We start from the raw sequence: 4,943 nt of genomic DNA, 5'->3' as shown, positions 1-4,943 counted from the left end.
TTGTTATTAAAAATGACTTAGTGATTAATTATGGCTAAATGAGGAATAATGCTTTCAAGTGTAACTAGTAAAGACTTGTAATCCTAAAATACACTTAGATACATTTAGGATGGTCACCAAGTCCCAACTAGAGATTTTTCTTCCCTTGTGCATGTGTTGGACATTAATGCGTGCTTACACATTAATCAAGCAATATGGTATATTGCAATTAAACTTGTTAAAAGCTTGAATTATAAGTTGTGCAAATATCTATATGATTGATCTTAGAATAACTATCTCTTGCTATGTGTGAGTATTACTTGCTGCTTGCCAATATGCTTGATACTCATAAATTTGTCAACTTGATTAATATGTTTGCTATGTGCTTACTAGTTAGGATTCAAGTAACTAACCTACTCCAATAAATTAAGTGTAAAATGGTTCACAATGAAATTATAATTAATTGTCTATTTGGACTAGTCTAAGTAACTAAGTGTGATTGCTTATTCAAGTATGACTTAACTTTGATGTCTCTACATACTTAATGATTATCTTAGAAAGGCATCATTCAATTAATCTCTACCTAAACTCAAATAGAACATAACTTGTGATTAATTGAAACTAGAAAGTTAATGACATAGTGACTAGTCTTTAGAATTGAACCTAAGGCATTAATGTGACTAACTAAGTCTTGACCAAACTGAGATTTCCCAAAATATCAATCAAGACACTTCTCCACGAATGTTGGGTTTATCTCTTTTGATATGTTAAGTCACTTTCACACAATAAGACCAAATCTCACACAATTAATGCACATAGTACTTGCATAGGATGTTTGGTTTCTTTTGTAGGTGCTAAAAGGAGTAAAGGTGCCAAAATGTGATGTTCAAATTTGAGTCAAATGGTTATACAACGGATACCAAATTTGGACTGGAGCACACACGGTTGACCCACGGTCGACCGTGATGGCAACCGTGTGTCAACGACTATTTTTTTAATCCCACTATAAAAGGCAAACATTAAAGAGCATTTGAAGCTGACCCTCTTGCATATTTCAAAGGCTTATTTCCAGAAATCACAAGGGCTCTAATTACTACTCAAATGTGATCAAGCAAGAGAAGATTCTATAAACTTATAGATATAGAATTTGGTTGTTGTAAACTTACTAATCAAAATCATTAATCTTGTGAGTTTACTTAGTGTAATGTATGTCCTAGTATTGTCTTAGGATCATCATTACAAAGTTTATAAGTCTTGTAACTTCAATTAGTGGAAGCATAAGCTAGCTTAGTGATCTACTTCCTTAAAGGGACTTAGGGAGTTGATTAATCTTATTTGAAGATTAATACTTGTCCAAGGTGAAAACAAGTTGATCTAGGTTGGAGTTGATCTTTTAAAGGGATAGAAAGATTAGGTTTGTTGTCTACCAAAGAAGTTAAAGACTTGTAAATCGGATCTCCACCGGGTTTGGAGAAAAGTGCTTAGTGAAGCAACAAATCCCGATTAGTATAATCAGGGAGTGGATTAAGGTGGATTAGTTAACATCCACCTGAACCATTATAAATCTTTGTGTCCATGTTCTTTACATTACTTTATACATCATTTGAACATATACACTACACACATCAAGTTTGAGTTGAATGGGTTGATCATAATTAATCGAATTTGGTGATCAATTAAAAAAGTGGTAAAAATGTATTAAGTAACTATTCACCCCCCTCTAGTTACTTACAATTGGTATCAGAGCAGTTGCTCAAATCATTGCTGTATAAACGATTGTGAAAGTGTCAAAATTCGTTTTGTACAAAAACTTGAGTCAACGATTCTCGGATCAACTCAAACTATGGGATACTTGGAAGAGTTGGTGAAAGAAGCACCAATCTTTGATAAGATGGATATTGATGTGTGGAAATTAATATTTGAGGCTTATCACAAATCTAAGGATTACTACTTGTGGAGAATAATCAAAGTAGGAGACTTTGTTCCACAAGCTAGTTCAAGACTAGTGAAGTCAACATTTCAAAACAATGATGTTTTGAAACAATTTGATGCAATTTCACTACTTCATGGAATTCTTTCTAGTGAAGAAAGAATAAAGACAATTTCATGTGAAAGTGCAAAGGAATGTTGGGATTCACTATGTTCTCAAGGAGAAGAAAACTCTAGGAGTTTAAAGGGTAAAGGAATAGGGAAGGATTTAGAGAAGCTTGGCGATTCTCAAGCAAAAGGTTTGAATGGAAATGAAGACTTTTGCCTCATGAGTTCTTAGGATGATCGAAATCAAGATAGTCAAAGTGAGGAAGAGGTTGAATCTCCTTTTAAAGAAGATGATGTCTCAAGCATGAATTGCAATGAGGTACATGTATTCTATCCTTTTAATTGTGAAGAATTGTTAGATGATTACAAGACTATTAAATTTGTGTATGATAGTAGTCGTGACAAAGTAAAACTTTTAGAGAAAGAATTACACAAAGTTAGACAACTTAACAAAGTTTTAATTGATGAAAATAACACCTTGAAAAGAAAACTTGAAAGGATAACTATTTATGATTCATCAAAAGATAAACTTGTAATGAACGTATGTCACGACTCTAGCAAACACAAGTCATGTAATCAAAGTCCATTGTCAATTATTAGAATAATTGAGAACATAGGGAAAATGGATTAAGCTAACAATTCAATGGTAGGGATAAGTCAAGGATTGGGTAATCATAAAATTAATCAAAACCAATGATCAAAATGCTAATGAGAATAACTTTCTCAAAAGACTTTGTATTAATGAAAGATTTTTCTTACAAATGCAAAATGGTTTTGGAAAAATGATTGTAAAAGATTATTGAAGGAAGCTTAATTGTATTAGGATTGTGTGCTTGTGTGAAACTATGTATTGCATGCTAAATACAAGATTGATGCATTTTGTGTATACTATGTGCATGATTGAATATATATATATAATATATATATATATATATATATATATATATATATATATATATATATATATACACACATACAAATATAGTATATTACGTGTCATTGATGATTAAACATCGGGAGGATGTAATCATTTAATGTTAGGAAAAGAAAACTTGTCCTCAAGTATTCTATAGAACCTAAGAATTGTCAAAACTCGCTCAAAGAAAGAAGAAGTGAAGAAATTGGTGATCAGAAGAATCCACGGTAGCATCACGGCTGACCGTATACCCAATCGCAGACTCATGTCCTGTACGTATGAAAATTCCTGCACAGCTAACACCACGGTCGACCGTGCTTCGACCGTGCGTGGTCTGATTCTGTTTTAAATTAAATAATAAAACCCTTACTTTTACTTCATTCCAACTCACTTCAAAACACACACACTTTACACACGGCTGAGGAGATCGACCGCACGAAGAAGAACACTCATTCCTTCAATCTCAATTCCTACTTTCGGTATGATTAATCCTTGCTTTCCTAGCATTTAATTGTGTTTGTATGATGAATTAGGGTTATGAAGAAACCCTAACTAGAATGAATCAAAACTTAAATTGATGCAAACAATCAAAATTGTTCTTGAAGAACAACTTGAAAATGATTGTAGTAGTACCTATTTATGCATTAATTTAACATTGAATAATTCTAGGGTTCATTATACATCTAGGTTAGATTTTCATAGAATCATTGTTCATATGATATAAATGACATTATTGCAAATTGAGTGTAATAATGTTGGATGTCAAAACTTGTGTTGATGATGATCTCAAAAGTCTAGAACACATATGAACTTTGTGAAAATCTTAATCTAGTTGCAAACTCATTGACACTAATGAAGAGTGAAAATGTGAAGAACATTAACATCAAAACATCTAAGTATTGATGATAATTAAAGTTTGCAAAATTTGTTGCCTACAATTGAAATTATACACTTTGAATTAATTTGAAGTGTCAATGCACAGGAAATGGCCAATTGAGGAGAAAGCTCATCCAACTTTCCTCCACACCAATCGACACTTAACAGAGAAAAAGTGAAAAATTAAAAAATAGCATAAGGAAGAAGAATTGAAGCAGAAGATTTTCCTGAAATGGTGGCAGCTTTCTCAGATTTAAACTGGGATGTATTTCTTGATCTAAATGGACCAATTTATCCATCACTCGTTCGAGACTTTTACCCTAGATTTTTCTATACCAACGGATCAGTTACCTTTAGACTAAAAGCAACAAGAACAACGGTAACACTTCAAGAATTTGGAAAGCTCTTAGGAGTTCCAGCAAGTGGACAAAGGTTCTTCCACACAGGACACAGTCTGACCTATCTTCCCGAATTCATCAATAAAGATGCTGCTATTCGAACACTGTGTGAAGACAACGCTCCAAGAGAAGAAATTCTCAGTCGAGGAGTATTGGGCAAACACCTGCGAAAGAAATTCTGGACATGGAATACAGTGATCGACTACAATGTTTACTGTCAAATGGGAAATCGTTCACATATCCATGTTGTTCAGATGGCTCTCCTTTGATGTCTAGAAATGCAAGAACCAGTGAACATGGCTTACTTTATGACTATACGAATGAGCGATGTACCAAAGGACTCAACAATAGCTCTTCCTTATGGAATGCATCTTACAAAGTTATTCGAAAAATTAAGAGCAACATATGACATTAGCGTAAATCCAACCAATCAAATATTTAATCGCCATACATTAACAATAACGGGGTGGGATGATGAAGATGACACTGATGAGATTGAAAGGGTCTATAAAACCACGACCAACTTTCAAATCAACTTGGAAGATATATCCGACAGTGTTGAAGAACAGTTTTCGGATGAAGCTAATGATCCTTTTTACGGCTTGGATCGTGATTCAAAAGCTGAACGAATCTACCTGAATCAAGCTAAGATAAAGAAGTATCAATCCAAGATTTGATTGCTGCTGAAGAAAGCAAAAAGGGCCTTCTCATGTCGAAGTAGTAGCGATGTGAGAAGT

This window comes from Rutidosis leptorrhynchoides, chromosome 9, assembly GCF_046630445.1.
Source record: "Rutidosis leptorrhynchoides isolate AG116_Rl617_1_P2 chromosome 9, CSIRO_AGI_Rlap_v1, whole genome shotgun sequence".
In the NCBI taxonomy this organism is placed as follows: Eukaryota; Viridiplantae; Streptophyta; class Magnoliopsida; order Asterales; family Asteraceae; genus Rutidosis; species Rutidosis leptorrhynchoides.
Note: the sequence above shows the minus strand (reverse complement) of the source record.